The sequence below is a fragment of the Macaca fascicularis genome, chromosome 2, assembly GCF_037993035.2.
Source record: "Macaca fascicularis isolate 582-1 chromosome 2, T2T-MFA8v1.1".
Taxonomy (NCBI): Eukaryota; Metazoa; Chordata; class Mammalia; order Primates; family Cercopithecidae; genus Macaca; species Macaca fascicularis.
In genome coordinates this window covers 179,866,873-179,879,554 of record NC_088376.1, presented here as the reverse complement: position 1 = coordinate 179,879,554, position 12,682 = coordinate 179,866,873, and the positions used below count along the sequence as shown (strand labels likewise).

General features: G+C 35.9%; 1 non-coding gene across 1 annotated transcript; it reads left to right on the top strand.

Annotated features, from left to right (window-relative positions):
• The first annotated feature begins 3,128 nt into the window (after positions 1-3,128).
• On the top strand, positions 3,129-3,295 carry LOC123572118 (U1 spliceosomal RNA). The gene has a single exon (XR_006696451.1). It is a non-coding gene; the product is annotated as a U1 spliceosomal RNA (small nuclear RNA).
• Positions 3,296-12,682: the final 9,387 nt, after the last annotated feature.

Genomic DNA, 12,682 nt, shown 5'->3' with positions numbered 1-12,682 from the left:
TCCGCCTCCTGGGTTCAAGCAATTATCCTGCCTCAGTCTCCCAGGTAGCTGGGACTACAGGTGACCGCCACCACGCCTGGCTAATTTTTTGTATGTTTAGTAGAGACAGGGTTTCACCATAGTAGCCAGGATGGTCTTGATCTCCTAACTTCGTGATCTGTCTGCCTCGGCCTCCCAAAGTGCTGGGATTACAGGCGTGCGCCACCATGCCTGGCCGTTAACTTAGTTTTTCAATAAATTTTACCTGGAGGATATGTAATGAAATATATCTGAATTTATTCTGATAAATTCTCTGTGAATATAAAGATTTATTGTAAATTTTACTTTACATATAGCTTAATATATGGGATAGCAAATTGTACAGTAGATTGTAGAGTATTATTCATCAAATTAGTGGTCACTTATAGTAATTCAAAATAATACCTAAGTAAGAAAAGAAAATGATGGTTAGTCTGATGTCATTGCTGATAGTTCAAAAATATTATAAGTAAAAGCATGAGTTTTATTAGTTTTGAACAAAATTCAAAATATGTATACCTAAATATAAGAAAAAGAGTAAATCCATAGAGTGTAGATGTGGAAAAGCAGTCTTTTGAGTTTAATTTTGAAGTGTAACAGTTTTTGTGTTAATGTGTGTGTTTCTTTTTCTTAATGTATATATTATTTGAGAATCTTCATTTATATCAATGAATCTGTGGCAGAGTACAAGATGTTTTAATCTAACATGTTATTTAATGCTCCGTTAAAGAGGTGGTGAACTAAAATTACACATTATTTCATATTTGCTTAAACAAAATGTGTGTAGAACAGAGTCCTATGCTTATTCATTTAATCAGCAATGTATATTGAGTGCCTGTTCTGCACCAGGCAGTGTGATAGCATCTTTATACATAATAATGAATATATCAGACATTTTTCTGTTGCCATAGATTTGTTATTTAGAAACAGACATTAATCACATGTAAATATATAGATGGATAAATCAGTAGATAAATAGAATTCAAGAGTAATCGATTTTGAAGCAACGTGCTGGGATGCTAGGAGCTATAGGAGTATTTAGGAGATTACCTGATCTAGTCCATGAGACATGAAAAGAGAGAATAACTAAGTAAACATTTTCTTAGCAAAATGACATTTGAGCCAAAATATGACAGATAATTTATCAGTTGGAGTTCAGACAAGGAAGCAGAGTCATTATAATGTTACTGGTGGAGGGTCTTGACTATGAGTCATCCAGATTCTTGGTATGTTGAACAAAGATTTTGACAAAACACACAAAGCAACAAAAGAATGAAACAAAAAATCACAGATTTATTGAAATAAAAATACACTCCACAGAGTGGGAGTAGGCTCAAGCAAGCAGCTCAAGAGAACTCATTACAGAATTTTCTAGGGTTCAAATACCCTCTAGAGGTTTCCCTTGGGTTACTTGGTTACATCCTACGTAAATGAAGACTTGACCTGCAACCAGTCTGATTAGTTACAGGAGGTGACCAATCAGATACTGAAGTGAAGTTACAAAGTTACATTCTGTGCAAATGAAGACTTGGCCCATCACCAGTCTGATTGATTGAGGGTGGGGACCAATCAGAGGTGCTTTCCATTTTTTGTCTGTGATGCAGTGGAATGGGAGGGGGTGTTGCAAAGGGAGTAGCCTCGTATCCCTTTATTATTTGGGTGTAGAGAGGTGAGGTTTTACTTTTGATTCAGTTTTAGGGAGTCAGTGCACATTGGCCTTAGGTTCTTTGCTTCCAGACCACATTGTCCTGTCTCAATATGAGTTATAGAATTAAAAGTTTAGTACAAGTATTAAACCTTAGAGTTGTGAGGCTAAACGGGAGAATTGAAGGTTGGAAGAGAAGAGTTAGACAATCAGAGAACAAGTCACTAGCTTCTGTCTGAAGTACTTCCTCCCTAAGTACCTGCAGAGGAAAAGCTAAGAAAATCCAATTTCATAAGAGGACTGTGAAGGGAAATTCCTAAAGAATTTGCGAGGAAGCTACTACTGCTGTATAACTCTTGCCTTTATTTTGATCTGGGGTCACTGCTGTTTGTCAGATTATTAGCAATTGGGTAGACAAGACAGACATAGAGTGGAGGAGTTCAAAAACAATCTGAAATCTACCAGGTACCCTTGGGTCTCTCTGCCATCTATGTGACCACAAAAACCCACTTAGAGGGTAATGGTGGTTACCTCACTTCTCAAATCTTCCACAAGTTTCTCTTTAGGCCAACTCTAATCAAGAACCCAACAAAAAAGGGATTCTAGGCAATGTAGTTCCCCACTTAACCAAGTGGCCAATAGAAAAAATATAGTCTAGATGAGTAAGAGTTAGCTAGATGATAATGATTTTAAGAATAAGAGAAACAATCTAGAGACACAGAGGCCTGATGAGTGCTGTATGCATCAATTTTATTAATTTTCTAATAAAGTAAACCCTTATTTATGTGCATCATTTTATGAAAACACTTATGTTTTAGTTTGGTTTTTAAGAGAAGTGGATTAAGCATTAAGCATTTGAATAAATCACATAAAAGTTTTTAGAAAGAAGCAAAAGTTATTAATATCATCATAAACACAGATGATAAAAGGGAAACATCTACTTGCATTTCTGAGTTTTTAAATGAACACTGAAAAGTAGAAGAACAATTTAAGGGTTAAGAAATGATGGTTAAGAGGATTAGCAATTCAGACTTCTGGATATATTTTATGGAAGCTAACATGATCCTGAATTAATTTTCTTCAGAATCTGAAGGCCACATAGTGTTTGCCTTCCTCTGGACAATTTCTTTTTTGTTTTGGGCCATGAAACAATTCATAGATTCACACAATTGCAAAAAGTTCTTATGCATAGTGGGAATAATTATTATGTGGCTTATGCAATTAGGAGCTTTAGAAAGAGTAAAGTCATGCTGATATAATAGGATAAGTATTTATTTGATATTAAGTTCAATTGATAGTATATTTTCTTTCAATTTTTAAATTTTCTTTCTTTCTTTCTTTCTTTCTTTCTTTCTTTCTTTCTTTCTTTCTTTCTTTCTTTCTTTCTTTCTTTCTTTCTTATTTGGCTATTGTTTCTAGGCTCTATAATGACTTAGGCAAGTTTTTAATTAAAATGTTGATTATTATACTTATCTGGAAATGGAGATACCATAATCATGAAGGTGGTTTTTCCAGGGTGAGGCTTATCCATTGAACTCTGGGTGTGCTGACCCCTGTGATTTCCCCAAATGTGGGAAACTCTAATGCACAATTTGTGGTGGTGGTGGAGGACTGTGTTCCTACTCTCCCCGGTTTTATTTTTTTCAATATTAAAATTCAATTTAAAACATAAAAAAAAAGTTGATTATTATAAATGGGATATGAGACATTTAAAACATCACTTTTGTACTTACATAGCTATATTAAACAATAACTTGTGTAAGAAACCAGCCCATGCAAAAAAGAATAGACAACTACATCATAAAATTAACGTTTTTATTTAGGCAAGAAGAAATTGTACCATTTGAATTTTGTCTAATATTGATGAAAATATCACTGAGAAATCTCAATACCGTAAGTTTTAACTCATTTGATCAATTGAAATGGAACCAAAAACAAACAAAACAATCAATAAAATATCATGGGAAATAAGTTAGTATGTAATTTAAAATTTACATTGCTAATACAATGGTAGCAGTATCAGATCATCACTTGACTTTTTTTCTACTTTCAAAGAGTATAAAAATAAAATCTTCATAATTTAAAGACCTCATGAATATTTCACAAATCAGATGTAGGTTATTATGATAATGAGCAAGAAAAGAAGACTTGCTCATATTTATAATTTTTGATGAAATAAAATTATGCCTTTTACTTTCTGCTTTTGTTTCAGACATCTCCAAACAACTATAATACTATTAGCGCCTATACCAATTTTTTCAGTAATATAGTAAACACTAAAAAGAACTAATGCAGTCAATGAACTAATTTTATTTAACAATGGTAGGAAGAGAAACCTTTTATGCAACTTTAACAACTGTTTGCTCTTAATCTCTTTTCTGTTTATATCATGCTTCTAAGAAAATAATATATGACATAAGATATACCAAAATATTTTTAATCTAGAAGGAAGAGTTTCACACAAAACATGCCACAACCTCCCAATAAAGTACAAGATATAAAGTCAATTTTTATATAAATCCATGGGGTGTTTTAAGTTATGGTTGATGGTGAGCGCAATCTCTACTCAAATATTATTGAGAATATTTGAAAAGAAAATCCAATAAGGCTAGTAAATTCCAGCTAAAAAGCATGTTTAAAAACGCATGCTATGAAACAGCATTACCATTTTATTTTATGTATACCTCCAGCAGCTCCTTTAATATTGTTTTGCTAAATATAATGTACATAACTATCAGCAGACACAGTGTCTCTTATAACCTTTAGTCACATTTGCCTAAACATTTAAATTCCATTTAAGAAATGTGTATCAAGTGCTTACTCTACCATGCACTTTTCTAAGTGTTTGATATAAATCAGTGAGTGAAACAAACAAACTCTTTGGCTTATAATCTTGCATTCCAAATATAACTTTAAAATTTCCACCTAGAATTTTTTCACCTCCAATTCATTCTTATTAAAAATCAAAACAGTCGTCTTTAGCAAAGGTGTTACTCTTCTTGCCTTCTCAGTTTTGCAAAGAGTACTGAGATTTTCAGTACTGAGAAATTCAGCTATTCAAATTTCTAATCTTTTTTACATTTTCTTTTGAAATTGGTTTATAATTCTGTTAAAATATCATTTTTCATCATTATTGTTTTTATAATTATATCTCATCATTATTTTCACATCCATTTTAGTAAATTGAATTTCCCTTTTCCTCTAATTTACTCAATTGTTATTTCAGCCATTAATTTATTTAATGACCATTTGTTAAACATCTGTATTCTGTGTGACATATTAGGACTGAACTATTACAATAGTTTCCTAATGGCTCTCCTTATCTCTTTTCGTTTCCAATGAATTCCACAAGTTATTGCCAGTAATTTTTTGAAACTAATAATAGTTTTATTAATGTTAACTTCCCTTCCATCAACTATCAATGACACCCATGTGCCAGCAGGGTAAAGTTCGTAGCTATTAATTGATCTTCACATTTTCTTGTCCCAATGCCTGTTTTAACTTTATAACTCTCTTCACTTACAGGAAATTTTGTCACAGTAGAATGATCTATTCAGTCCTCAAATGTGCCTTTCCAGCTTTGTCTTTTCCATGTATTTTTTTTTTCTAATGCAAAAGTACTCTTCCCACTCCTCTTTCTATAAAAAGCTTGTAATTCGCTCAAATTCAAGCTTAAAACCTACTTCCTTCATGAAGTCTTTTCTAACCACTTGAACAGTCGGAACTGTTCTATCCCATTTCAGTGTCACTTAACATCTTATTTTATACTTAATTTCATATGGCTTGCATTTCTATCTATTTATATGTATTGCTATTAATTTAAACTTTGTCTTACTCCTAAATAAGGTTTATCTACAAGGTTATGTGTAAACCACAGACAAAGTGACAAAAATTATTAAGTGAGAAATTTGGCATCTTACGTAAATAAATTTTGAAAAAAGGAAATAAGGATAAAAAAATTTTAGGACAAGAAAATGTCACATGCTTTCATAAACTTGACTGTAAAATTCAAGGAACTCAGACAAAGAGTTTCATGATTGGTAATTTGATAGCAATGTATTAATATAACTAAAATATCACCCAGAATTACCACTCTATTATTGAAATCAAGGAAAAAAAGATTCTTATGCATCCTCATAGAAAGTGCAGTGTATAATTATTGAATAACATTGTCAATCATAAAATACAGAAATTCGTTGCTAAGATTTTTTAATATTAATTTTTCAAACTAGGATAATTAAACCTGGTCAAAATGTATCTCAGTAAATAATATTGCAGTGTGATTATCTTAGTCTTTTCTGTGCTGCTTTAAAAGAATACCTGAGACTGGGTAATTCATAATAAACAGAAATGTATTTATTAGGATTCTGGAGGCTGGGAAGCCCAAGATCAAAAGACTGGCACCTATGAGCGCTTGCTGCATCATCTCATGAGAGAAGGCAAAAAGGCAAGAAAGGGCAAGATATCAAAATCACAACCTCAAGCCCTTTTATAATCAGCATTAATTCATTTGTAAGGGTGGCCATCATGACCTAAACACCACTTAGTATCCCCCACTCCCCAACATTATCACACTGGGGATTGAGTTTCCAATACATGCTTTTTGGGAGATACATTCAAACCATAACTGGCTTTAAACTCAATCTGTTTCATAAATGCAGCTGTTACATAGCATGGATAACACTAATAAAAACGTTAGTATTATCCAAAGAAGATAAAATATATATCCTTCAAAATTATATTATGTAATAAATTTTAATAGCTATTTGAGATCAATTTATGCCCTACATGCTGTCAGTGGAATTTCAACATATGAAAAATGTGACTGATCTTTAATTTTAAGAAAGGAATTCTTAATTGCAGAGGAAATTGTGTGAATAAATGCTGTTTTAGAATATCTGGATTTAAAAAAATAAAAAATAATACAAAATAAAATTTAAATTTAATTTAACATTATATGGAAAGTTATAATTTTTTGAATGATGTTTAAGTGACATAATAACAGCAACAACGGTATATTGGATCTAAAAGACGAAGCAAAAACTATCAGAGCATAAAAAACTGAAATTGAAAAAAGGAGATAAGACATGTAAATACAATATGTTTTGTATTTTTTATGTATTTGAGAAATATGGTAGCTATTAGCACTTTCGTTGTTTAAATGACTAATAATAATAGGAAAATCTAAAACCAATTATTTATCTCCAATTGCAGAGTTGAGTAAAAAGATAAAATTAAAACAAGGTGACTTGTAGAAAAAGATAGAAATTTAAAAAATAAAAATGGAAAGATATTTTTTAAAAAATCAAAACACAGAACAAGTAAAGCAAGCTAAGAGATACAAGGTTCAATAAATAAGTATGTCTACTAAAATAAAGTCATTTGAAATATACCTTCAAAATGTATGACACTATTAAAGATTTACCTAAAATAAAATATTTTTTAAAAGTTTAATGTAAATGCAGTTCAAACACACAATAAAGAAATTCAGAAAAAATAAAATCCTGGGTCAAGATATTAATATCATACAAATTTAGAATTCATGATAAAAAGCATCAAATTGAACAAAAGAAGTAATTTTTTAGTTGTGGAAGGGAATAATTCAATAAAAATATATAAATACAGCAAATGTACGTGGCAAAGAGGCAATATATGAAGATAACAATGAAAATCTAAGGCCAAATTGAAAACAAAATCATAATAAATGATCATCATACTACTGACATTTTTTACATCAAGTAGAGAAAACTAGACAAACTTTTTTTTTTTTTTTTTTTTTTTTTTTTTTTTTTGATGAGTCTCACTCTGTCGCCCAGGCTAGAGTGCAATGGCGTGATCTTGGCTCACTGCAACCTCTGCCTCCTGGATTCAAGCCATTCTCCTGCCTCAGCCTCCCCAGTAAGTGGAACTATAGGTATGTGCCACTTTGCCGGGTTAATTTTTTATATTTGTAGTAGAGACGGGGCTTCACCATGTTAGCCAGAATGGTCTGGATCTCCTGACTTCATGATCCACCTGCCTTAGTCTCCCAAAGTGCTGGGATTACAGGCGTGAGCCACCGCTCCCAGTCGACAATCTTAATGATACATACACAAGCATATCTTCCAAAGCAAAGTCAGGAATAGGATGCATATTTAAGATAGACTAAGGCGTCTGTTCTATATATTATTAAACAATTTACAAGTAATTAACATAAAGTTAATTTTTGTTCTAAGTTAAACCAGTATGTTCCTCTGCCAAAAGGGAAATGTGAAAAGGATCTGTCAAACTTTCCATACTGAAATCACCTCATCAAAATTGCATGCACCTAGAGATGTTCAAGGTGAGCCTCATGTTTTGCCTATTTGTTAGCAATTTGTTTTTTGGGGTTTTTTTTCACCTGAATTTGTATCTGACTTTTCAAATCTTTGAGATTGAGCATCTTCACCAGGATATGTTTGGTAGGAGATTATTTTGCCTCTTTAGGTTGATCTGTGATCCATAGATTTAATTTTCCTACATTTTAGTGAAACATTCTTTCATATCTTCAAATGCTTTTTCTGATGTTCTTGTTAGTGCATTTCTTCAAACACACCTGTCTAATCACCAATCTAATGGGTCAGCCACATCTATTCTTCATGTACATTATTTTTTATTAATTTACTTCTTGATACAGTGTATTTAATTCCAGCTGCTTTTCATCATTTATTATGAGTTTTACTCCCAGTAGTATGAATATAGTCCTATATTGATTAACAGCAGGGTTATATTCTGCAAAATGCATCATCATTAGGAAATTTTGTTGTGCAAACATGATAGAGTGTACTTACTCTAACCTAGCTGGTATGGCCTACTACACACCTAGGTTATACGGTATAGCCTGTTGCTCTAGCCTACAAATCTATAAAGCATGTTACTGTAGTGAAAACTGGAGGCAACTGTAGCAAAATGGTGTTTGTGTGTCCAAACATATTTCAACATAAAAATGTACAGTAAAAATATGGTATAAAAGATTTAAAAAGTACACCTGTATAGGACACTCACCATTAATTGACCTTGTGTGGGACTGGAAATTGCTCTAGGTGAGTCACTGAGTGAATGGTGAGTGAATATTAAAGCCTACAATATTGATAATAGTGTATAATATTAATGTACACTATTCTAGACTTTATAAACACTGTACACTTAGGCTATGCTGAATTCATTAAAAATTATTTTTCTTTCTTTAATAATAAATTAATCTTAGCTTACTATGACTTTTTTAGTTTATAAATTTTTAAGTTTTTAAACTTTTTGAGTATTTTGTGATAACAGCTTAAAATGCAAGCGCATTATACAGCTAAATAAAATGTTTTCTTTTTCTTTTTAAACTATTTTTTTGTTGTTGTTGTTGTTAAAACTAACACACTAACACACATATTAGCCTATGCCTGCCCAGGGCTAGTATCATGAAAATAATCCTTGTCCGCCACATGTTGCCTGGCTGGAAGGCCTTCAGGGCGAAAACATGCATGGAGTTGTCTTTTTTTTTTTTAATTGTGACAGAGTCTTGCTCTGTGGCCCAAGCTGGAGTGCAGTGGCGCGATCTCGGCTCACTACAAGCTCCGCCACCCAGGTTCAAGCCGTTCTCCTGCCTCAGCCCCCCGAGTAGCTGGGACTACAGGCGCCTACCACCACGCCCAGCTAATTTTTGTATTTTTAATAGAAACAGGGTTTCACCGTGTTAGCCAGGATGGTCTTGATCTACTGACCTTGTGATCTGCCCACCTCTGCCTCCCAAAGTGCTAGGATTACAGGCGTGAGCCACTGCGCCTGGCCAGAGCTGTCATCTGTTATATTAACAATGGTTTCTTTTGTAGTATCTCCTAAAGGACCTGCCTGAAGATGTTTTACTTAACTTGTTTTTTAGTAGGTAGAAAGAATACCCTCTAAAATAATGATTAAAAAGTATAGTATAGTAAATACAAAAACTAGCAACATAGTTGTTTATTATCAATATCAAGTATTATGTACTATACATAATTGTATTTGCTACATTGTTGTATGACTGTCAGTGCAGTAGGTTTGTTTAGACCATCATCACCACAAACAAACGATGAATGCATTGTGCTGTTGTTACAGCTAGTCAGATATGAGCAGGGCAGGAGAGGGCTAACCCCACACGCTGGGAATGTGAGGCAACCATCAGGTGATGGTCCGGCAGTTATCATACTGGCTTTCTAAAATAATAATTGGCCACAGCTTGTGCCAGAGAGAGGCAATTTCCCAATACATAAAAGCACTTGAAATTGGTAATAGACAGCTTCCAATGCCATCTCAGGAAATGAGCAAGTTGGCTCGAGCATGCACATTAAGAGGCAAAGTGGCAGAGCATGACTTGCCAGGGGCACTCCACCGGAAAAGGGGAAGAAAGCCTCAGGTGAGCATGTGTACAGCTCCAGTAAACACACTGTGCATGCTCACCTACCAAGTGTCAGCAGGCCACCGCACATGTGGGCTGCTCACCCTAAGGGAAGAATCAAGGGAAAGGGATGAAAGACTCCAGAAGTATGCCAACATATAAAAACCAAAGTCAAAAGCTCAAGCGCAGGGCGGGGCATGGTGGCTCATGCCTGTAATCCCAGCAGTTTGGGAGGCTGAGGTGGGTGGATTACGAGGTCAGGAAATCGAGACCATCCTGGCCAACATGGTGAAAACCCGTCTCTACTAAAAATACAAAAAGTTAGCCGGGCATGGTGGCGGGCACCTGTAGTCCCAGCTACTCTGGAGGTGTTATGCCTAGACCGTTTGTTCCTTAAAGAAGACCACCAGAGTCTAGAGTCAAAGCCAAGCAGCAAGGATCTTTTACTGCAAGTTCGAACTTGGTCCCTCCATTCCACAGCATACAAGAGGGCTCCGAACAATGCGAGTGCTTGCCTTTTATAGCCCGAGGTAAATAGGATAGTAAAGTTACAGAGGAACAAGGGAATTCTTTTGGTTACAGCATTACAATTGGTTTACATTTTAAGTTATACATTTAGTAGATTTTTTATTGGTTCCCACGCTTTCAGTAAAACCTCAAACGGCTGTGTCCTTATCGAGGATTTTCCAGGTGGTGTTTGTACTGGGCTCAGGAAATTGAGAGATATATGGTGGGATGTGTTTGTACTGGGCTCAGGAAGTTGAGAGATATATGGTGTTTGTACTGGGCTCAGGAAATTGAGAGATATATGGTGGGATGTGTTTGTACTGGGCCTGTTTGTGTTGAGCCCGGGGCTGAGGAATGTGCCTGATTTCTTTCATTCCCCCCTTTTCTTAGGTACCTCTAGAGCCAATCTTGGGTCTTATATGTCTGACTCTGTTTCAGCGTTTACAGGTTGGTATTGGGCTCTGAGGACTATGAGCTGTACGATGTCAAACCTTTCTTTGACAAACTGTAGAATTCTGTTAACAATACAAGGTCCTATGGTAAATAGAAATAGTAGACTCAGCAGGGGTCTAAGGAAGGGGGCTAACAGGGAAAACACAGAGGAATTCTACTATTGGTCTGCAGCTGAAGCAAACTGCCGTGTTTTTACTTCTGTGCTTAACTTGCGTAACTGTTGGACCCGGTCCTCTACAAGCCCTGATTCATTTATGTAGAAACAACAGTCTTCTTTTAGAAACATACATGTACTACCTTTTTCAGCAGTGAGTAGGTCTAGGGCCCTCCGGTTCTGCAAGGTTACCTGAGCTAGGGACGTGAGCTGTCGCTGAAGGGAGGCAAGGGACTCAGCCGACTCCTTCATAGCAACGGCAAATTGTTGGTATAACTTGTTGCTTTCTATGAGGGTGTGACCTAGGGCTCCTCCTGCCAGTCCGGCCGCAATGAGGGATGAGGTGAGGGAGATGCCCGCAATGAGGGGGAGAAATATGGCTCGTGCAGGTCTCGGTCTAAGGACTGGGTGAATAGCAGTACTAGTCCAGTTACCGGTGTACCTTAGGAACTCGCCGGCAGTTAGTAGAGTCAACTGGGGAACTAATGTGACAGGAAGACACAGTAGGTTGGTAACAGAGGGACCAGATAGGTTCTTAGATAATGTTCCATTACACCAGAAGAATATGCCTGGTGGAGCCCTTAGGGTGGTACTAGGGGGCGTTGCAGTGATGTTGCAGAGGCTGGAATTAGTTCCTGAGAAACAGTAGGGAAACTTCTCCTGACTGGGGTTTAGGTATAGTGGCACGTTAGGGATAGGGGCATATGAGAGTTTTCGGAGGTTGTTAGCTTGGGCAGAGGTAGAGGATCCTTATGGCAGAGGGACAGCAGTTAGCGGTGGACACCTTAGAGTGGCACACAGAAAGCAGCCAGACAAGCTGTGAAGTCTTGTAAGGTTAGCAAGTTCTAGTCCTTCTTGTAATAATTTTAACCAGGAGAAAGGACGTAAGTCTTGTGTTAGCCTGTTTTCTTGTCGTTGGATATTCCTATGGACCAGGGGCCGTACTTGAACTAGACCCCGCCACAGATAGAGGTGACTGCTAGGCCATGTGGAGGCGGAGGAGTAATATACAGCCCCATGTTGAGGTGTGGTCCAGCGGGAGTTCTAGGGGTCTCTGACTATCTATGTATATGAAAAGTCCTCATCCTGTCTACGATGGAAGGGCCACCTAGGATCTAACTGTTCTTCTTTTCCTCAATAATGGAATCTATGGATGTTACAATAGTTATAAGGGCAGCCAGCATTTTGGTGCCACTAATAGTGTTTACAATTGTATTTAGTCTGATCATACTCAAAGCATATCATTGGTGCCATTGGTTTGGCTATTTGAAAACCAGTAAAATTTAGTAAAATTGGGCTATTGCACCTTGAGGAGGGGCAATCAGCACTGGCCAATAATTTCCCGGGCTTATGAGGTTGCCTAGGGTGGGTTTGGTTTTCATAAAGCCAGAATCTCCAGACAAAGGGATTAGGGGCTGGTTTTGTGTTTTCCCCAGCAGCTACTAGGGCGACTAATGTTAGGGTTAGACTACCTAACTGCATGTTTGCAGTGAGCTATGCTGCTGGCACAGGGTGAGTTTTAAGG